Consider the following 27688-nt stretch of genomic DNA (forward strand, 5'->3'; position numbering starts at 1 on the left):
CATACCCAGGTCTGCTGAACCAACACCTTCTCAACCTACCCAGGTCTGCTGCACCAACACCTACACAACACACCCAGGTCTGCTGCAGCAACACCTACACAACACACCCAGGTCTGCTGTACCAACACCTACACAACACACCCAGGTCTTCTGCACCAACACCTACACAACACACCCAAGTCTGCTGCACCAACACCTTCACAACACACCCACGTCTGTTGCACGAACACCTACACAACACACCCAGGTCTGCTGAACCAACACCTACACAAAACAGCCAGGTGTGCTGCACCTACACCTACACAACACACCCAGGTCTGCTACACCAACACCTACACAACATTCCCAGGTCTGCTGCACCAACACCTGCACAACACACCCAGGTCTGCTACACCAACACCGACACAACACCCCCAGGTCTGATACACCAACACCTACAGAACATACCCAGGTCTGCTGAACCAACACCTACACAACCTACCCAGGTCTGCTGCACCAACACCTACACAACACACCCAGGTCTGCCGCACCAGCACCTACACAACACACCCAGGTCTGATATACCAACACCTACACAACACACCCAGGTCTGCTGCACCAACACCTACACAACACACCCAGGCCTGATACACGAACACCTACACAACATACCCAGGTCTGATACACCAACACCTACACAACACACCCAGGTCTGATACACCAACACTACACAACAAACGAGGTCTGCTGCACCAACACCTACACAACACACCCAGGTCTGATACACCAACACCTGCACAACACACGCGGGTCTGATACACCAACACCTACACAACATACCCAGGTCTGCTGAACCAACACCTACACAACCTACCCAGGTCTGCTGCACCAACACCTACACAACACTTCCAGGTCTGCTACACCAACACATACACAACACACACAGGTCTGCTGCACCAACACCAACACAACACACCCAGGTATGCTGCACCAACACCTACACAACACACCCAGGTCTGCTGCACCAGCACCTACAGAACACACCCAGGTCAGCTGCACCAACACCTACACAACACACCCAAGTCTGCTGCACCAACCCCTTAACAAAACACCCAGGTCTGCTGCACCTACACCTACACAACACACCCAGGCCTGATACACGAACACCTACACAACATAACCAGGTCTGATACACCAACACCTAAACAACACACCAAGGTCTTATACACCAGCAGCTAAACAACAAACCGAGGTCTGCTGCACCAACACCTACACAACACACCCAGGTCTGCTGCAACAACACATACACAACACACCCAGGTCTGCTACACCAACTCCTACACAACACACACAGGTCTGCCGCACCAACACCTACACAACACACCGAGGTCTGATACACCAACACCTGCACAACACACCCAGGTCTGCTGCACCAACACCTACACAACACACCCAGGCCTGCTGCACCAACACCTTCACAACACACCCAGGTCTGCTGCACCAACACCGACACAACAGACCCTGGTCTGCTGCACCAACACCTGCACAAAACACCCAGATCTGATACATCAACACCTACAGAACATACCCAGGTCTGCTGAACCAACACCTTCTCAACCTACCCAGGTCTGCTGCACCAACACCTACACAACACACCCAGGTCTGCTGCAGCAACACCTACACAACACACCCAGGTCTGCTGTACCAACACCTACACAACACACCCAGGTCTGATACACCAACACCTACACAACATACCCAGGTCTGATACACCAACACCTACACAACACACGCAGGTCTGCTGCACCAACACCTACACAACATACCTAGGACTGCTGCACCAACACCTACACAACACACCCAGGTCTGCTACACCAACACCTACACAACACACCCAGGTCTGCTACACCAACACCTACACAACACACGCGGGTCTGATACACCAACACCTACACAACATACCCAGGTCTGCTGAACCAACACCTACACAACCTACCCAGGTCTGCTGCACCAACACCTACACAACACTTCCAGGTCTGCTACACCAACACATACACAACACACACAGGTCTGCTGCACCAACACCAACACAACACACCCAGGTATGCTGCACCAACACCTACACAACACACCCAGATCTGCTGCACCAACACCTACACAACACACCCAGGTCTGCTGCACCAGCACCTACAGAACACACCCAGGTCAGCTGCACCAACACCAACACAACACACCCAAGTCTGCTGCACCAACACCTTAACAAAACACCCAGGTCTGTTGCACCTACACCTACACAACACACCCAGGCCTGATACACGAACACCTACACAACATAACCAGGTCTGATACACCAACACCTAAACAACACACCCAGGTCTTATACACCAGCAGCTAAACAACAAACCGAGGTCTGCTGCACCAACACCTACACAACACACCCAGGTCTGCTGCACCAACACCTACACAAAACACCCAGGTCTGCTGCACCAACACCTACACAACACACCCAGGCCTGATACACGAACACCTACACAACATAAACAGGTCTGATACACCAACACCTAAACAACACACCCAAGTCTTATACACCATCAGCTATACAACAAACCGAGGTCTGCTGCACCAACACCTACACAACACACCCAGGTCTGCTGCACCAACACCTACACAACACACCCAGGTCTGCTGCACCAACACCTACACAACAGACCCTGGTCTGCTGCACCAACACCTGCACAACACACCCAGGTCTGATACACCAACACCTACACAACATACCCAGGTCTGATACACCAACACCTACACAACACACCCAGGTCTGCTACACCAGCACCTACACAACAAACCCAGGTCTGCTGCACCAACACCTACACAACACACCCAGGTCTGCTGCACCAACACCTACACAACACACCCAGGTCTGCTACACCAACACCTACACAACACACCCAGGTCTGCTGCACCAACACCTACACAACACACCCAGGTCTGATACACCAACACCTACACAACACACCCAGGTCTGCTGCACCAACACCTACACAACACACCCAGGTCTGCTGCACCAACACCTACACAACACACCCAGGTCTGCTGCACCAACACCTACACAACACACCCAGGTCTGCTGCACCAACACCTACACAACACACCCAGGTCTGATACACCAACACCTACAGAACATACCCAGGTCTGCTGAACCAACACCTACACAACCTACCCAGGTCTGCTGCACCAACACCTACACAACACACCCAGGTCTGCTGCACCAACACCTACACAACACACCCAGGTCTGCTGCACCAACACCTACACAACACACCCAGGTCTGATACACCAACACCTACACAACATACCCAGGTCTGATACACCAACACCTACACAACACACCCAGGTCTGCTGCACCAACACCTACACAACATACCCAGGTCTGCTGCACCAACACCTACACAACACACCCAGGTCTGCTACACCAACACCTACACAACACACCCAGGTCTGCTACACCAACACCTACACAACACACGCGGGTCTGATACACCAACACCTACACAACATACCCAGGTCTGCTGAACCAACACCTACACAACCTACCCAGGTCTGCTGCACCAACACCTACACAACACTTCCAGGTCTGCTACACCAACACATACACAACACACACAGGTCTGCTGCACCAACACCAACACAACACACCCAGGTATGCTGCACCAACACCTACACAACACACCCAGATCTGCTGCACCAACACCTACACAACACACCCAGGTCTGCTGCACCAGCACCTACAGAACACACCCAGGTCAGCTGCACCAACACCTACACAACACACCCAAGTCTGCTGCACCAACACCTTAACAAAACACCCAGGTCTGCTGCACCTACACCTACACAACACACCCAGGCCTGATACACGAACACCTACACAACATAACCAGGTCTGATACACCAACACCTAAACAACACACCCAGGTCTTATACACCAGCAGCTAAACAACAAACCGAGGTCTGCTGCACCAACACCTACACAACATACCCAGGTCTGCTGCACCAACACCTACACAAAACACCCAGGTCTGCTGCACCTACATCTACACAACACACCCAGGCCTGATACACGAACACCTACACAACATAAACAGGTCTGATACACCAACACCTAAACAACACACCCAAGTCTTATACACCATCAGCTATACAACAAACCGAGGTCTGCTGCACCAACACCTACACAACACACCCAGGTCTGCTGCACCAACACCTTCACAACACACCCAGGTCTGCTGCACCAACACCGACACAACAGACCCAGGTCTGCTGCACCAACACCTGCACAAAACACCCAGGTCTGATACATCAACACCTACAGAACATACCCAGGTCTGCTGAACCAACACCTACACAACACACCCAGGTCTGCTGCACCAACACCTACACAACACACCCAGGTCTGCTACACCAACACCTACACAACACACGCGGGTCTGATACACCAACACCTACACAACATACCCAGGTCTGCTGAACCAACACCTACACAACCTACCCAGGTCTGCTGCACCAACACCTACACAACACTTCCAGGTCTGCTACACCAACACATACACAACACACACAGGTCTGCTGCACCAACACCAACAAAACACACCCAGGTATGCTGCACCAACACCTACACAACACACCCAGATCTGCTGCACCAACACCTACACAACACACCCAGGTCTGCTGCACCAGCACCTACAGAACACACCCAGGTCTGCTGCACCAACACCTACACAACACACCCAAGTCTGCTGCACCAACACCTTAACAAAACACCCAGGTCTGCTGCACCTACACCTACACAACACACCCAGGCCTGATACACGAACACCTACACAACATAACCAGGTCTGATACACCAACACCTAAACAACACACCCAGGTCTTATACACCAGCAGCTAAACAACAAACCGAGGTCTGCTGCACCAACACCTACACAACACACCCAGGTCTGCTGCACCAACACCTACACAACACACCCAGGTCTGCTGCACCAACACCTACACAACACACCCAGGTCTGCTGCACCAACACCTACACAACACACCCAGGTCTGATACACCAACACCTACAGAACATACCCAGGTCTGCTGAACCAACACCTACACAACCTACCCAGGTCTGCTGCACCAACACCTACACAACACACCCAGGTCTGCTGCACCAACACCTACACAACACACCCAGGTCTGCTGTACCAACACCTACACAACACACCCAGGTCTGCTGCACCAACACCTACACAACACACCCAGGTCTGCTGCACCAACACCTTCACAACACACCCAGGTCTGCTGCACCAACACCTACACAACACACCCAGGTCTGCTGCACCAACACCTACACAAAACACCCAGGTCTGCTGCACCTACACCTACACAACACACCCAGGCCTGATACACCAACACCTACACAACATACCCAGGTCTGACACACCAACTCCTACACAACACACGCAGGTCTGCTGTACCAACACCTACACAACATACCCAGGTCTGCTGCACCAACACCTACACAACACACCCAGGTCTGATACACCAACACCTACACAACACACCCAGGTCTGCTGCACCAACACCTACACAACACACCCAGGTCTGCTGCACCAACACCTACACAACACACCCAGGTCTGCTGCACCAACACCTACACAACACACCCAGGTCTGCTGCACCAACACCTACACAACACACCCAGGTCTGCTGCACCAACACCTACACAACACACCCAGGTCTGCTACACCAACACCTACACAACATACCCAGGTCTGATACACCAACACCTACACAACACACCCAGGTCTTATACACCAGCAGCTAAACAACAAACCGAGGTCTGCTGCACCAACACCTACACAACACACCCAGGTCTGCTGCACCAACACCTACACAAAACACCCAGGTCTGCTGCACCTACACCTACACAACACACCCAGGCCTGATACACGAACACCTACACAACATAAACAGGTCTGATACACCAACACCTAAACAACACACCCAAGTCTTATACACCATCAGCTATACAACAAACCGAGGTCTGCTGCACCAACACCTACACAACACACCCAGGCCTGCTGCACCAACACCTTCACAACACACCCAGGTCTGCTGCACCAACACCGACACAACAGACCCTGGTCTGCTGCACCAACACCTGCACAAAACACCCAGTTCTGATACATCAACACCTGCAGAACATACCCAGGTCTGCTGAACCAACACCTTCTCAACCTACCCAGGTCTGCTGCACCAACACCTACACAACACACCCAGGTCTGCTGCAGCAACACCTACACAACACACCCAGGTCTGCTGTACCAACACCTACACAACACACCCAGGTCTTCTGCACCAACACCTACACAACACACCCAAGTCTGCTGCACCAACACCTTCACAACACACCCACGTCTGCTGCACCAACACCTACACAACACACCCAGGTCTGCTGAACCAACACCTACACAAAACAGCCAGGTGTGCTGCACCTACACCTACACAACACACCCAGGTCTGCTACACCAACACCTACACAACATACCCAGGTCTGACACACCAACACCTACACAACACACCCAGGTCTGCTGCACCAACACCTACACAACACACCCAGGTCTGCTGTACCAACACCTACACAACATACCCAGGTCTGATACATGAACACCTACACAACATACCCAGGTCTGATACACCAACACCTACACAACACACCCAGGTCTGATACACCAACAGCTACACAACAAACCGAGGTCTGCTGCACCAACACCTACACAACACACCCAGGTCTGCTGCACCAACACCTACACAACACACCCAGGTCTGCTGCACCAACACCTACACAACATACCCAGGTCTGCTGCACCAACACCTACACAACACACCCAGGTCTGCTGCACCAACACCTACACAACACACCCAGGTCTGCTGCACCAACACCAACACAACACACCCAGGTATGCTGCACCAACACCTACACAACACACCCAGATCTGCTGCACCAACACCTACACAACACACCCAGGTCTGCTGCACCAGCACCTACACAACACACCCAGGTCTGCTGCACCAACACCTACACAACATACCCAGGTCTGCTGAACCAACACCTACACAACCTACCCAGGTCTGCTGCACCAACACCTACACAACACACCCAGGTCTGCTGCACCAACACCTACACAACACACCCAGGTCTGCTGCACCAACACCTACACAACACACCCAGGTCTGCTGCACCAACACCTATACAACACACACAGGTCTGCCGCACCAACACCTACACAACACACCCAGGTCTGATACACCAACACCTACACAACACACCCAGGTCTGCTGCACCAACACCTACACAACACACCCAGGTCTGCTGCACCAACACCTACACAACACACCCAGGTCTGCTGCACCAACACCTACACAACACACCCAGGTCTGATACACCAACACCTACAGAACATACCCAGGTCTGCTGAACCAACACCTACACAACCTACCCAGGTCTGCTGCACCAACACCTACACAACACACCCAGGTCTGCTGCAGCAACACCTACACAACACACCCAGGTCTGCTGTACCAACACCTACACAACATACCCAGGTCTGATACACCAACACCTACACAACATACCCAGGTCTGATACCCCAACACCTACACAACACACGCAGGTCTGCTGCACCAACACCTACACAACATACCTAGGACTGCTGCACCAACACCTACACAACACACCCAGGTCTGCTACACCAACACCTACACAACACACCCAGGTCTGCTACACCAACACCTACACAACACACGCGGGTCTGATACACCAACACCTACACAACATACCCAGGTCTGCTGAACCAACACCTGCACAACCTACCCAGGTCTGCTGCACCAACACCTACACAACACTTCCAGGTCTGCTACACCAACACATACACAACACACACAGGTCTGCTGCACCAACACCAACACAACACACCCAGGTATGCTGCACCAACACCTACACAACACACCCAGATCTGCTGCACCAACACCTACACAACACACCCAGGTCTGCTGCACCAGCACCAACAGAACACACCCAGGTCAGCTGCACCAACACCAACACAACACACCCAAGTCTGCTGCACCAACACCTTAACAAAACACCCAGGTCTGTTGCACCTACACCTACACAACACACCCAGGCCTGATACACGAACACCTACACAACATAACCAGGTCTGATACACCAACACCTAAACAACACACCCAGGTCTTATACACCAGCAGCTAAACAACAAACCGAGGTCTGCTGCACCAACACCTACACAACACACCCAGGTCTGCTGCACCAACACCTACACAAAACAGCCAGGTCTGCTGCACCTACACCTACACAACACACCCAGGCCTGATACACGAACACCTACACAACATAAACAGGTCTGATACACCAACACCTAAACAACACACCCAAGTCTTATACACCATCAGCTATACAACAAACCGAGGTCTGCTGCACCAACACCTACACAACACGCCCAGGCCTGCTGCACCAACACCTTCACAACACACCCAGGTCTGCTGCACCAACACCGACACAACAGACCCTGGTCTGCTGCACCAACACCTGCACAAAACACCCAGGTCTGATACATCAACACCTACAGAACATACCCAGGTCTGCTGAACCAACACCTACACAACACACCCAGGTCTGCTACACAAACACCTACACAACACACCCAGGTCTGCTACACCAACACCTACACAACACACGCGGGTTTGATACACGAACACCTACACAACATACCCAGGTCTGCTGAACCAACACCTACACAACCTACCCAGGTCTGCTGCACCAACACCTACACAACACTTCCAGGACTGCTACACCAACACATACACAACACACACAGGTCTGCTGCACCAACACCAACACAACACACCCAGGTATGCTGCACCAACACCTACACAACACACCCAGATCTGCTGCACCAACACCTACACAACACACCCAGGTCTGCTGCACCAGCACCTACAGAACACACCCAGGTCAGCTGCACCAACACCTACACAACACACCCATGTCTGCTGCACCAACACCTTAACAAAACACCCAGGTCTGCTGCACCTACACCTACACAACACACCCAGGCCTGATACACGAACACCTACACAACATAACCAGGTCTGATACACCAACACCTAAACAACACACCCAGGTCTTATACACCAGCAGCTAAACAACAAACCGAGGTCTGCTGCACCAACACCTACACAACACACCCAGGTCTGCTGCACCAACACCTACACAACACACCCAGGTCTGCTGCACCAACACCTACACAACACACCCAGGTCTGCTGCACCAACACCTGCACAACACACCCAGGTCTGATACACCAACACCTACAGAACATACCCAGGTCTGCTGAACCAACACCTACACAACCTACCCAGGTCTGCTGCACCAACACCTACACAACACACCCAGGTCTGCTGCACCAACACCTACACAACACACCCAGGTCTGCTGTACCAACACCTACACAACACACCCAGGTCTGCTGCACCAACACCTACACAACACACCCAGGTCTGCTGCACCAACACCTACACAACACACCCAGGTCTGCTGCACGAACACCTACACAACACACGCAGGTCTGCTGAACCAACACCTACACAAAACAGCCAGGTGTGCTGCACCTACACCTACACAACACACCCAGGCCTGATACACGAACACCTGCACAACATACCCAGGTCTGACACACCAACTCCTACACAACACACGCAGGTCTGCTGTACCAACACCTATACAACATACCCAGGTCTGTTGCACCAACAATTACACAACGCACCCAGGTCTGATACACGAACACCTACACAACACACCCAGGTCTGCCGCACCAGCACCTACACAACACACCCAGGTCTGATATACCAACACCTACACAACACACCCAGGTCTGCTGCACCAACACCTACACAACACACCCAAGTCTGCTGCACCAACACCTTCACAACACACCCACGTCTGCTGCACGAACACCTACACAACACACGCAGGTCTGCTGAACCAACACCTATACAACATACCCAGGTCTGATACACCAACACCTAAACAACACACCCAGGTCTTATACACCAGCAGCTAAACAACAAACCGAGGTCTGCTGCACCAACACCTACACAACACACCCAGGTCTGCTGCACCAACACCTACACAAAACACCCAGGTCTGCTGCACCTACACCTACACAACACACCCAGGCCTGATACACGAACACGTACACAACATAAACAGGTCTGATACACCAACACCTAAACAACACACCCAAGTCTTATACACCATCAGCTATACAACAAACCGAGGTCTGCTGCACCAACACCTACACAACACGCCCAGGCCTGCTGCACCAACACCTTCACAACACACCCAGGTCTGCTGCACCAACACCGACACAACAGACCCTGGTCTGCTGCACCAACACCTGCACAAAACACCCAGTTCTGATACATCAACACCTACAGAACATACCCAGGTCTGCTGAACCAACACCTTCTCAACCTACCCAGGTCTGCTGCACCAACACCTACACAACACACCCAGGTCTGCTGCAGCAACACCTACACAACACACCCAGGTCTGCTGTACCAACACCTACACAACACACCCAGGTCTTCTGCACCAACACCTACACAACACACCCAAGTCTGCTGCACCAACACCTTCACAACACACCCACGTCTGCTGCACGAACACCTACACAACACACGCAGGTCTGCTGAACCAACACCTACACAAAACAGCCAGGTGTGCTGCACCTACACCTACACAACACACCCAGGCCTGATACACGAACACCTGCACAACATACCCAGGTCTGACACACCAACTCCTACACAACACACGCAGGTCTGCTGTACCAACACCTATACAACATACCCAGGTCTGTTGCACCAACAATTACACAACGCACCCAGGTCTGATACACGAACACCTGCACAACATACCCAGGTCTGACACACCAACACCTACGCAACACACCCAGGTCTGATACACCAGCAGCTACACAACAAACCGAGGTCTGCTGCACCTACACCTGCACAACATAGCCAGGTCTGCTGCACCAACACCTACACAACATACCCAGGTCTGCTGCACCAACACCTACACAACATACCCAGGTCTGCTGAACCAACACCTACACAACACACCCAGGTCTGCTGCACCAACACCTACACAACACACCAAGGTCTGCTGCACCAAAACCAACACAACACACCCAGGTATGCTGCACCAACACCTACACAACACACCCAGATCTGCTGCACCAACACCTACACAACACACCCAGGTCTGCTGCACCAGCACCTAAAAAACACACCCAGGTCTGCTGCACAAACACCTACACAACATACCCAGGTCTGCTGAACCAACACCTACACAAACTACCCAGGTCTGCTGCACCAACACCTACACAACACACCCAGGTCTGCTGCACCAACACCTACACAACACACCCAGGTCTGCTGCACCAGCACCTACACAACCTACCCAGGTCTGCTGCACCAACACGTGTACAACACACACAGGTCTGCCGCACCAACACCTACACAACACACCCAGGTCTGATACACCAACACCTACACAACACACCCAGGTCTGCTGCACCAACACCTACACAACACACCCAGGTCTGCTGCACCAACACCTACACAACACACCCAGGTCTGCTACACCAACACCTACACAACACCCCCAGGTCTGATACACCAACACCTACAGAACATACCCAGGTCTGCTGAACCAACACCTACACAACCTACCCAGGTCTGCTGCACCAACACCTACACAACACACCCAGGTCTGCCGCACCAACACCTACACAACACACCCAGGTCTGATATACCAACACCAACACAACACACGCAGGTCTGCTGCACCAACACCTAAACAACATACCCAGGTCTGCTGCACCAACACCTACACAACACACCCAGGTCTGCTGCACCAACACCTACACAACACACCCAGGTCTGCTGCACCAACACCTACACAACACACCCAGGTCTGCTGCACCAACACCTACACAACACACCCAGGTCTGCTGCACCAACACCTTCACAACACACCCACGTCTGCTGCACCAACACCTACACAACACACCCAGGTCTGCTGAACCAACACCTACACAAAACACCCAGGTCTGCTGCACCTACACCTACACAACACACCCAGGCCTGATACACGAACACCTACACAACATACCCAGGTCTGATACACCAACACCTACACAACACACCCAGGTCTGATACACCAGCAGCTACACAACACACCCGGGTCTGATACACCAACACCTACACAACATACCCAGGTCTGCTGAACCAACACCTACACAACCTACCCAGGTCTGCTGCACCAACACCTACACAACACATCCAGGTCTGCTACACCAACACCTACAAAACACACGCAGGTCTGCTGCACCAACACCTACACAACACACGCAGGTCTGCTGCACCAACACCTACACAACACACCCAGGTCTGATACACCAACACCTACACAACATACCCAGGTCTGATACACCAACACCTACACAACACACGCAGGTCTGCTGCACCAACACCTACACAACATACCCAGGTCTGCTGCACCAACACCTACACAACACACCCAGGTCTGCTACACCAACACCTACACAACACACCCAGGTCTGCTACACCAACACCTACACAACACACGCGGGTCTGATACACCAACACCTACACAACATACCCAGGTCTGCTGAACCAACACCTACACAACCTACCCAGGTCCACTGCACCAACACCTACACAACACTTGCAGGTCTGCTACACCAACACATACACAACACACACAGGTCTGCTGCACCAACACCTACACAACACACCCACGCCTGATACACGAACACCTACACAACATAACCAGGTCTGATACACCAACACCTAAACAACACACCCAGGTCTTATACACCAGCAGCTAAACAACAAACCGAGGTCTGCTGCACCAACACCTACACAACACACCCAGGTCTGCTGCAACAACACATACACAACACACCCAGGTCTGCTACACCAACTCCTACACAACACACACAGGTCTGCCGCACCAACACCTACACAACACACGCAGGTCTGATACACCAACACCTGCACAACACACCCAGGTCTGCTGCACCAACACCTACACAACACACCCAGGCCTGCTGCACCAACACCTACACAACACACCCAGGTCTGCTGCACCAACACCTACACAACACACCCAGGTCTGCTGCACCAACACCTTCACAACACACCCAGGTCTGCTGCACCAACACCTACACAACACACCCAGGTCTGCTGAACCAACACCTACACAAAACACCCAGGTCTGCTGCACCTACACCTACACAACACACCCAGGCCTGATACACGAACACCTACACAACATAACCAGGTCTGATACACCAACACCTACACAACACACCCAGGTCTGCTGCACCAACACCTACACAACAAACCCAGGTCTGCTGCACCAACACCTACACAACACACCCAGGTCTGCTGCACCAACACCTACACAACATACCCAGGTCTGATACACCAACACCTACACAACACACCCAGGTCTGATACACCAGCAGCTACACAACAAACCGAGGTCTGCTGCACCAACACCTACACAACACACCCAGGTCTGCTGCACCAACACCTACACAACACACCCAGGTCTGCTGCACCAACACCTACACAACACACCCAGGTCTGCTGCACCAACACCTACACAACACACCCAGGTCTGCTGCACCAACACCTACACAACACACCCAGGTCTGCTGCACCAACACCTACACAACACACCCAGGTCTGATACACCAACACCTACACAACATACCCAGGTCTGCTGAACCAACACCTACACAACCTACCCAGGTCTGCTGCACCAACACCTACACAACACACCCAGGTCTGCTGCACCAACACCTACACAACACACCCAGGTCTGCTGCACCAACACCTACACAACACACCCAGGTCTGCTGCACCAACACCTACACAACACACCCAGGTCTGCTGCACCAACACCTACACAACACACCCAGGTCTGATACACCAACACCTACACAACACACCCAGGTCTGCTGCACCAACACCTACACAACACACCCAGGTCTGCTGCACCAACACCTACACAACACACCCAGGTCTGCTGCACCAACACCTACACAACATTCCCAGGTCTGCTGCAACAACACCTACACAACACACCCAGGTCTGCTACACCAACACCTACACAACACCCCCAGGTCTGATACACCAACACCTACAGAACATACCCAGGTCTGCTGAACCAACACCTACACAACCTACCCAGGTCTGCTGCACCAACACCTACACAACACACCCAGGTCTGATACACCAACACCTACACAACACACCCAGGTCTGCTGCACCAACACCTACACAACATACCCAGGTCTGCTGCACCAACACCTACACAACACACCCAGGTCTGCTGCACCAACACCTACACAACACACCCAGGTCTGCTGCACCAACACCTACACAACACACCCAGGTCTGCTGCACCAACACCTACACAACACACCCAGGTCTGCTGCACCAACACCTACACAACACACCCAGGTCTGCTGCACCAACACCTACACAACAGACCCAGGTCTGCTGCACCAACACCTACACAACACACCCAGGTCTGCTACACCAACACCTACACAACACACGCGGGTCTGATACACCAACACCTACACAACATACCCAGGTCTGCTGAACCAACACCTACACAACCTACCCAGGTCTGCTGCACCAACACCTACACAACACTTCCAGGTCTGCTACACCAACACATACACAACACACACAGGTCTGCTGCACCAACACCAACACAACACACCCAGGTATGCTGCACCAACACCTACACAACACACCCAGGTCTGCTGCACCAGCACCTACAGAACACACCCAGGTCAGCTGCACCAACAACTACACAACACACCCAAGTCTGCTGCACCAACACCTTAACAAAACACCCAGGTCTGCTGCACCTACACCTACACAACACACCCAGGCCTGATACACGAACACCTACACAACATAACCAGGTCTGATACACCAACACCTAAACAACACACCCAGGTCTTATACACCAGCAGCTAAACAACAAACCGAGGTCTGCTGCACCAACACCTACACAACATACCCAGGTCTGCTGCAACAACACATACACAACACACCCAGGTCTGCTACACCAACTCCTACACAACACACACAGGTCTGCCGCACCAACACCTACACAACACACCGAGGTCTGATACACCAACACCTGCACAACACACCCAGGTCTGCTGCACCAACACCTACACAACACACCCAGGTCTGCTGCACCAACACCTTCACAACACACCCAGGTCTGCTGCACCAACACCGACACAACAGACCCTGGTCTGCTGCACCAACACCTGCACAAAACACCCAGGTCTGCTACAGCAACACCTACACAACACACCCAGGTCTGCTGTACCAACACCTACACAACACACCCAGGTCTTCTGCACCAACACCTACACAACACACCCAGGTCTGCTGCACGAACACCTACACAACACACCCAGGTCTGCTGAACCAACACCTACACAAAACAGCCAGGTGTGCTGCACCTACACCTACACAACACACCCAGGCCTGATACACGAACACCTACACAACATACCCAGGTCTGACACACCAACACCTACACAACACACCCAGGTCTGCTGCACCAACACCTACACAACATACCCAGGTCTGCTGCACCAACACCTACACAACACACCCAGGTCTGATACACCAACACCTACACAACATACCCAGGTCTGACACACCAACACCTACACAACACACCCAGGTCTGATACACCAACACCTACACAACAAACCGAGGTCTGCTGCACCAACACCTACACAACATACCCAGGTCTGCTGCACCAACACCTACACAACATACCCAGGTCTGCTGCACCAACACCTACACAACATACCCAGGTCTGCTGCACCAACACCTACACAACATACCCAGGTCTGCTACACCAACACCTACACAACACACCAAGGTCTGCTGCACCAACACCAACACAACACACCCAGGTATGCTGCACCAACACCTACACAACACACCCAGGTCTGTTGCACCAACACCTACACAACACAACCAGGTCTGCTGCACCAGCACCTACACAACACACCCAGGTCTGCTGCACCAACACCTACACAACATACCCAGGTCTGCTGAACCAACACCTACACAAACTACCCAGGTCTGCTGCACCAACACCTACACAACACACCCAGGTCTGCTGCACCAACACCTACACAACACACCCAGGTCTGCTGCACCAACACCTACACAACACACGCAGGTCTGCTGCACCAACACCTACACAACACACCCAGGTCTGCTGCACCAACACCTACACAACACACCCAGGTCTGATACACCAACACCTACACAACACACCCAGGTCTGCTGCACCAACACCTACACAACACACCCAGGTCTGCTGCACCAACACCTACACAACACACCCAGGTCTGCTGCACCAACACCTACACAACACCCCCAGGTCTGATACACCAACACCTACAGAACATACCCAGGTCTGCTGAACCAACACCTACACAACCTACCCAGGTCTGCTGCACCAACACCTACACAACACACCCAGGTCTGCTGCACCAACACCTACACAACACACCCAGGTCTGCTGCACCAACACCTACACAACACACCCAAGTCTGCTGCACCAACACCTTCACAACACACCCAGGTCTGCTGCACCAACACCTACACAACACACCCAGGTCTGCTGAACCAACACCTACACAAAACAGCCAGGTCTGCTGCACCTACACCTACACAACACACCCAGGCCTGATACACGAACACCTACACAACATACCCAGGTCTGATACACCAACACCTACACAACACACCCAGGTCTGATACACAAGCAGCTACAAAACACACCCAGGTCTGATACACCAACACCTACAGAACATACCCAGGTCTGCTGAACCAACACCTACACAACCTACCCAGGTCTGCTGCACCAACACCTACACAACACATCCAGGTCTGCTACACCAACACCTACACAACACACCCAGGTCTGCTGCACCAACACCTACACAACACACCCAGGTCTGCTGCACCAACACCTACACAACACACCCAGGTCTGATACACCAACACCTACACAACATACCCAGGTCTGCTGCACCAACACCTACACAACACACCCAGGTCTGCTGCACCAACACCTACACAACACACCCAGGTCTGCTACACCAACACCTACACAACACACGCGGGTCGGATACACCAACACCTACACAACATACCCAGGTCTGCTGAACCAACACCTACACAACCTACCCAGGTCTGCTGCACCAACACCTACACAACACTTCCAGGTCTGCTACACCAACACATACACAACACACACAGGTCTGCTGCACCAACACCAACACAACACACCCAGGTATGCTGCACCAACACCTACACAACACACCCAGATCTGCTGCACCAACACCTACACAACACACCCAGGTCTGCTGCACCAGCACCTACAGAACACACCCAGGTCAGCTGCACCAACACCTACACAACACACCCAAGTCTGCTGCACCAACACCTTAACAAAACACCCAGGTCTGCTGCACCTACACCTACACAACACACCCAGGCCTGATACACGAACACCTACACAACATAACCAGGTCTGATACACCAACACCTAAACAACACACCCAGGTCTTATACACCAGCAGCTAAACAACAAACCGAGGTCTGCTGCACCAACACCTACACAACATACCCAGGTCTGCTGCAACAACACATACACAACACACCCAGGTCTGCTACACCAACTCCTACACAACACACACAGGTCTGCCGCACCAACACCTACACAACACACCGAGGTCTGATACACCAACACCTACACAACACACCCAGGTCTGCTGCACCAACACCTACACAACACACCCAGGTCTGCTGCACCAACACCTTCACAACACACCCAGGTCTGCTACACCAACACCTACACAACATTCCCAGGTCTGCTGCACCAACACCTGCACAACACACCCAGGTCTGCTACACCAACACCTACACAACACACCCAGGTCTGATACACCAACACCTACAGAACATACCCAGGTCTGCTGAACCAACACCTACACAACCTACCCAGGTCTGCTGCACCAACACCTACACAACACACCCAGGTCTGCTTAACCAACACCTACACAACACACCCAGGTCTGCTGCACCAACACCTACACAACACACCCAGGTCTGCTGCACCAACACCTACACAACATACCCAGGTCTGCTGCACCAACACCTACACAACATACCCAGGTCTGCTGCACCAACACCTACACAACACACCCAGGTCTGCTGCACCAACACCTACACAACACACCCAGGTCTGCTGCACCAACACCTACACAACACACCCAGGTCTGCTGCACCAACACCTACACAACACACCCAGGTCTGCTGCACCAACACCTACACAACACACCCAGGTCTGCTACACCAACACCTACACAACACACGCGGGTCTGATACACCAACACCTACACAACATACCCAGGTCTGCTGAACCAACACCTACACAACCTACCCAGGTCTGCTGCACCAACACCTACACAACACTTCCAGGTCTGCTACACCAACACATACACAACACACACAGGTCTGCTGCACCAACACCAACACAACACACCCAGGTATGCTGCACCAACACCTACACAACACACCCAGGTCTGCTGCACCAGCACCTACAGAACACACCCAGGTCAGCTGCACCAACACCTACACAACACACCCAAGTCTGCTGCACCAACACCATAACAAAACACCCAGGTCTGCTGCACCTACACCTACACAACACACCCAGGCCTGATACACGAACACCTACACAACATAACCAGGTCTGATACACCAACACCTAAACAACACACCCAGGTCTTATACACCAGCAGCTAAACAACAAACCGAGGTCTGCTGCACCAACACCTACACAACATACCCAGGTCTGCTGCACCAACACCTACACAACACACCCAGGTCTGCTACACCAACACCTACACAACACACACAGGTCTGCCGCACCAACACCTACACAACACACCCAGGTCTGATACACCAACACCTACACAACACACCCAGGTCTGCTGCACCAACACCTACACAACACACCCAGGTCTGCTGCACCAACACCTTCACAACACACCCAGGTCTGCTGCACCAACACCGACACAACAGACCCTGGTCTGCTGCACCAACACCTGCACAACACACCCAGGTCTGCTACACCAACACCTACACAACACACCCAGGTCTGCTGCACCAACACCTACACAACACACCCAGGTCTGCTGCACCAACACCTACACAACACACCCAGGTCTGCTGCACCAACACCTACACAACACACCCAGGTCTGCTGAACCAACACCTACACAAAACAGCCAGGTGTGCTGCACCTACACCTACACAACACACCCAGGCCTGATACACGAACACCTGCACAACATAACCAGGTCTGACACACCAACTCCTACACAACACACGCAGGTCTGCTGTACCAACACCTATACAACATACCCAGGTCTGTTGCACCAACAATTACACAACGCACCCAGGTCTGATACACGAACACCTGCACAACATACCCAGGTCTGACACACCAACACCTACGCAACACACCCAGGTCTGATACACCAGCAGCTACACAACAAACCGAGGTCTGCTGCACCTACACCTACACAACATATCCAGGTCTGCTGCACCAACACCTACACAACATACCCAGGTCTGCTGCACCAACACCTACACAACATACCCAGGTCTGCTGCACCAACACCTACACAACACACCCAGGTCTGCTGCACCAACACCTACACAACACACCAAGGTCTGCTGCACCAACACCAACACAACACACCCAGGTATGCTGCACCAACACCTACACAACACACCCAGATCTGCTGCACCAACACCTACACAACACACCCAGGTCTGCTGCACCAGCACCTACACAACACACCCAGGTCTGCTGCACCAACACCTACATAACATACCCAGGTCTGCTGAACCAACACCTACACAACACATCCAGGTCTGCTGCACCAACACCTACACAACACACCCAGGTCTGCTGCACCAACACCTACGCAACACACCCAGGTCTGCTGCACCAACACCTACACAACCTACGCAGGTCTGCTGCACCAACAGCTATACAACACACCCAGGTCTGCCGCACCAACACCTACACAACACACCCAGGTCTGATACACCAACACCTACACAACACACCCAGGTCTGCTGCACCAACACCTACACAACACACCCAGGTCTGCTGCACCAACACCTACACAACACACCCAGGTCTGCTGCACCAACACCTACACAACACCCCCAGGTCTGATACACCAACACCTACAGAACATACCCAGGTCTGCTGAACCAACACCTACACAACCTACCCAGGTCTGCTGCACCAACACCTACACAACACACCCAGGTCTGCCGCACCAACACCTACACAACACACCCAGGTCTGATATACCAACACCTACACAACACACCCAGGTCTGATACACCAACACCTACACAACACACCCAGGTCTGCTGCACCAACACCTACACAACACACCCAGGTCTGCTGCACCAACACCTACACAACACACCCAGGTCTGCTACACCAACACCTACACAACATTCCCAGGTCTGCTGCACCAACACCTGCACAACACACCCAGGTCTGCTACACCAACACCTACACAACACCCCCAGGTCTGATACACCAACACCTACAGAACATACCCAGGTCTGCTGAACCAACACCTACACAACCTACCCAGGTCTGCTGCACCAACACCTACACAACACACCCAGGTCTGATACACCAACACCTACACAACACACCCAGGTCTGCTGCACCAACACCTACACAACACACCCAGGTCTGCTGCACCAACACCTACACAACATACCCAGGTCTGCTGCACCAACACCTACACAACATACCCAGGTCTGCTGAACCAACACCTACACAACACACCCATGTCTGCTGCACCAACACCTACACAACACACCCAGGTCTGCTGCACCAACACCTACACAACACACCCAGGTCTGCTGCACCAACACCTACACAACACACCCAGGTCTGCTGCACCAACACCTACACAACACACCCAGGTCTGCTACACCAACACCTACACAACACACGCGGGTCTGATACACCAACACCTACACAACATACCCAGGTCTGCTGAACCAACACCTACACAACCTACCCAGGTCTGCTGCACCAACACCTACACAACACTTGCAGGTCTGCTACACCAACACATACACAACACACACAGGTCTGCTGCACCAACACCAACACAACACACCCAGGTATGCTGCACCAACACCTACACAACACACCCAGGTCTGCTGCACCAGCACCTACAGAACACACCCAGGTCAGCTGCACCAACACCTACACAACACACCCAAGTCTGCTGCACCAACACCTTAACAAAACACCCAGGTCTGCTGCACCTACACCTACACAACACACCCAGGCCTGATACACGAACACCTACACAACATATCCAGGTCTGATACACCAACACCTAAACAACACACCCAGGTCTTATACACCAGCAGCTAAACAACAAACCGAGGTCTGCTGCACCAACACCTACACAACATACCCAGGTCTGCTGCAACAACACATACACAACACACCCAGGTCTGCTACACCAACTCCTACACAACACACACAGGTCTGCCGCACCAACACCTACACAACACACCGAGGTCTGATACACCAACACCTGCACAACACACCCAGGTCTGCTGCACCAACACCTACACAACACACCCAGGCCTGCTGCACCAACACCTTCACAACACACCCAGGTCTGCTGCACCAACACCGACACAACAGACCCTGGTCTGCTGCACCAACACCTGCACAAAACACCCAGGTCTGCTACAGCAACACCTACACAACACACCCAGGTCTGCTGCACCAACACCTACACAACACACCCAGGTCTGCTGCACCAACACCTACACAACACACCCAGGTCTGCTGCACCAACACCTACACAACACACCCAGGTCTGCTGCACCAACACCTACACAAAACACCCAGGTCTGCTGCACCAACACCTACACAACATACCCAGGTCTGCTGAACCAACACCTACACAACCTACCCAGGTCTGCTGCACCAACACCTACACAACACACCCAGGTCTGCTGCACCAACACCTACACAACACACCCAGGTCTGCTGCACCAACACCTACACAACCTACCCAGGTCTGCTGCACCAACACCTACACAACACACCCAGGTCTGCTGCACCAACACCTACACAACACACCCAGGTCTGATACACCAACACCTACACAACACACCCAGGTCTGCTGCACCAACACCTACACAACACACCCAGGTCTGCTGCACCAACACCTACACAACACACCCAGGTCTGCTGCACCAACACCTACACAACATTCCCAGGTCTGCTGCACCAACACCTACACAACACACCCAGGTCTGCTACACCAACACCTACACAACACCCCCAGGTCTGATACACCAACACCTACAGAACATACCCAGGTCTGCTGAACCAACACCTACACAACCTACCCAGGTCTGCTGCACCAACACCTACACAACACACCCAGGTCTGATATACCAACACCTACACAACACACGCAGGTCTGCTGCACCAACACCTAAACAACATACCCAGGTCTGCTGCACCAACACCTACACAACACACCCAGGTCTGCTGCACCAACACCTACACAACATACCCAGGTCTGCTGAACCAACACCTACACAACACACCCAGGTCTGCTGCACCAACACCTACACAACACACCCAGGTCTGCTGCACCAACACCTACACAACACACCCAGGTCTGCTGCACCAACACCTACACAACACACCCAGGTCTGCTGCACCAACACCTACACAACACACCCAGGTCTGCTGCACCAACACCTACACAACACACCCAGGTCTGCTGCACCAACACCTACACAACACACCCAGGTCTGCTGCACCAACACCTACACAACACACCCAGGTCTGCTGCACCAACACCTACACAACATACCCAGGTCTGCTGAACCAACACCTACACAACCTACCCAGGTCTGCTGCACCAACACCTACACAACACACCCAGGTCTGCTGCACCAACACCTACGCAACACACCCAGGTCTGCTGCACCAACACCTACACAACCTACGCAGGTCTGCTGCACCAACACCTATACAACACACACAGGTCTGCCGCACCAACACCTACACAACACACCCAGGTCTGATACACCAACACCTGCACAACACACCCAGGTCTGATACACCAACACCTACACAACACACGCAGGTCTGCTGCACCAACACCTACACAACATACCCAGGTCTGCTGCACCAACACCTACACAACACACCCAGGTCTGCTGCACCAACACCTACACAACATACCCAGGTCTGCTACACCAACACCTACACAACACACCCAGGTCTGCTGCACCAACACCTACACAACACACCCAGGTCTGCTGCACCAACACCTACACAACACACCCAGGTCTGCTGCACCAACACCTACACAACACACCCAGGTCTGCTGCACCAACACCTACACAACACACCCAGGTCTGCTACACCAACACCTACACAACACACGCGGGTCTGATACACCAACACCTACACAACATACCCAGGTCTGCTGAACCAACACCTACACAACCTACCCAGGTCTGCTGCACCAACACCTACACAACACTTCCAGGTCTGCTACACCAACACATTCACAACACACACAGGTCTGCTGCACCAACACCAACACAACACACCCAGGTATGCTGCACCAACACCTACACAACACACCCAGATCTGCTGCACCAACACCTACACAACACACCCAGGTCTGCTGCACCAGCACCTACAGAACACACCCAGGTCAGCTGCACCAACACCTACACAACACACCCAAGTCTGCTGCACCAACACCTTAACAAAACACCCAGGTCTGCTGCACCTACACCTACACAACACACCCACGCCTGATACACGAACACCTACACAACATAACCAGGTCTGATACACCAACACCTAAACAACACACCCAGGTCTTATACACCAGCAGCTAAACAACAAACCGAGGTCTGCTGCACCAACACCTACACAACATACCCAGGTCTGCTGCACCAACACATACACAACACACCCAGGTCTGCTACACCAACTCCTACACAACACACACAGGTCTGCCGCACCAACACCTACACAACACACCGAGGTCTGATACACCAACACCTGCACAACACACCCAGGTCTGCTGCACCAACACCTACACAACACACCCAGGCCTGCTGCACCAACACCTTCACAACACACCCAGGTCTGCTGCACCAACACCGACACAACAGACCCTGGTCTGCTGCACCAACACCTGCACAAAACACCCAGGTCTGCTACAGCAACACCTACACAACACACCCAGGTCTGCTGTACCAACACCTACACAACACACCCAGGTCTTCTGCACCAACACCTACACAACACACCCAAGTCTGCTGCACCAACACCTACACAACACACCCAGGTCTGCTGCACCAACACCTACACAACACACCCAGGTCTGCTGCACCAACACCTACACAACACACCCAGGTCTGCTGCACCAACACCTACACAACACACCCAGGTCTGATACACGAACACCTGCACAACATACCCAGGTCTGACACACCAACACCTACACAACACACCCAGGTCTGATACACCAGCAGCTACACAACAAACCGAGGTCTGCTGCACCTACACCTACACAACATAGCCAGGTCTGCTGCACCAACACCTACACAACATACCCAGGTCTGCTGCACCAACACCTACACAACATACCCAGGTCTGCTGCACCAACACCTACACAACACACCAAGGTCTGCTGCACCAAAACCAACACAACACACCCAGGTATGCTGCACCAACACCTACACAACACACCCAGATCTGCTGCACCAACACCTACACAACACACCCAGGTCTGCTGCACCAGCACCTACACAACACACCCAGGTCTGCTGCACCAACACCTACACAACATACCCAGGTCTGCTGAACCAACACCTACACAACCTACCCAGGTCTGCTGCACCAACACCTACACAACACACCCAGGTCTGCTGCACCAACACCTACGCAACACACCCAGGTCTGCTGCACCAACACCTACACAACCTACGCAGGTCTGCTGCACCAACAGCTATACAACACACACAGGTCTGCCGCACCAACACCTACACAACACACCCAGGTCTGATACACCAACACCTGCACAACACACCCAGGTCTGCTGCACCAACACCTACACAACACACCCAGGTCTGCTGCACCAACACCTTCACAACACACCCAGGTCTGCTACACCAACACCTACACAACATTCCCAGGTCTGCTGCACCAACACCTGCACAACACACACAGGTCTGCTACACCAACACCTACACAACACCCCCAGGTCTGATACACCAACACCTACAGAACATACCCAGGTCTGCTGAACCAACACCTACACAACCTACCCAGGTCTGCTGCACCAACACCTACACAACACACCCAGGTCTGATATAACAACACCAACACAACACACGCAGGTCTGCTGCACCAACACCTCAACAACATACCCAGGTCTGCTGCACCAACACCTACACAACATACCCATGTCTGCTGCACCAACACCTACACAACATACCCAGGTCTGCTGAACCAACACCTACACAACACACCCATGTCTGCTGCACCAACACCTACACAACACACCCAGGTCTGCTGCACCAACACCTACACAACACACCCAGGTCTGATACACCAACACCTACACAACATACCCAGGTCTGATACACCAACACCTACACAACACACGCAGGTCTGCTGCACCAACACCTACACAACATACCCAGGTCTGCTGCACCAACACCTACACAACACACCCAGGTCTGCTACACCAACACCTACACAACACACCCAGGTCTGCTACACCAACACCTACACAACACACGCGGGTCTGATACACCAACACCTACACAACATACCCAGGTCTGCTGAACCAACACCTACACAACCTACCCAGGTCTGCTGCACCAACACCTACACAACACATCCAGGTCTGCTACACCAACACATACACAACACACACAGGTCTGCTGCACCAACACCAACACAACACACCCAGGTATGCTGCACCAACACCTACACAACACACCCAGGTCTGATACACCAACACCTACACAACACACGCAGGTCTGCTGCACCAACACCTACACAACATACCGAGGTCTCCTGCACCAAAACCTGCACAACACACCCAGCTCTGCTACACCAACACCTACACAACACACCCAGGTCTGCTACACCAACACCTACACAACACACGCGGGTCTGATACACCAACACCTACACAACATACCCAGGTCTGCTGAACCAACACCTACACAACCTACCCAGGTCTGCTGCACCAACACCTACACAACACTTCCAGGTCTGCTACACCAACACATACACAACACACACAGGTCTGCTGCACCAACACCAACACAACACACCCAGGTCTGCTGCACCAACACCTACACAACACACCCATGTCTGCTGCACCTACACCTACACAACATACCCAGGTCTGATACACCAACACCTCCACAACGCACGCAGGTCTGCTGCACCAACACCTACACAACACACCCAGGTCTGATACACCAACACCTACACAACATACCCAGGTCTGATACACCAACACCTACACAACACACGCAGGTCTGCTGCACCAACACCTACACAACATACCCAGGTCTGCTGCACCAACACCTACACAACACACCCAGGTCTGCTACACCAACACCTTCACAACACACCCAGGTCTGATACACCAACACCTACACAACATACCCAGGTCTGCTGAACCAACACCTACACAACCTACCCAGGTCTGCTGCACCAACACCTACACAACACACCCAGGTCTGCTGCACCAACACCTACACAACACACCCAGGTCTGCTGCACCAACAGCTACACAACACACACAGGTCTGCCGCACCAACACCTACACAACACACCCAGGTCTGATACACCAACACCTACACAACACACCCAGGTCTGCTGCACCAACACCTACACAACACACCCAGGTCTGCTGCACCAACACCTACACAACACACCCAGGTCTGCTGCACCAACACCTACACAACATTCCCAGGTCTGCTGCACCAACACCTGCACAACACACCCAGGTCTGCTACACCAACACCTACACAACACACCCAGGTCTGATACACCAACACCTACACAACATACCCAGGTCTGCTGCACCAACACCTACACAACATACCCAGGTCTGCTGCAACAACACCTACACAACACACCCAGGTCTGATACACCAACACCTACACAACACCCCCAGGTCTGATACACCAACACCTACAGAACATACCCAGGTCTGCTGAACCAACACCTACACAACCTACCCAGGTCTGCTGCACCAACACCTACACAACACACCCAGGTCTG

The sequence above is a fragment of the Mobula hypostoma genome (genome assembly GCF_963921235.1).
Source record: "Mobula hypostoma chromosome 16 unlocalized genomic scaffold, sMobHyp1.1 SUPER_16_unloc_2, whole genome shotgun sequence".
Taxonomy (NCBI): Eukaryota; Metazoa; Chordata; class Chondrichthyes; order Myliobatiformes; family Myliobatidae; genus Mobula; species Mobula hypostoma.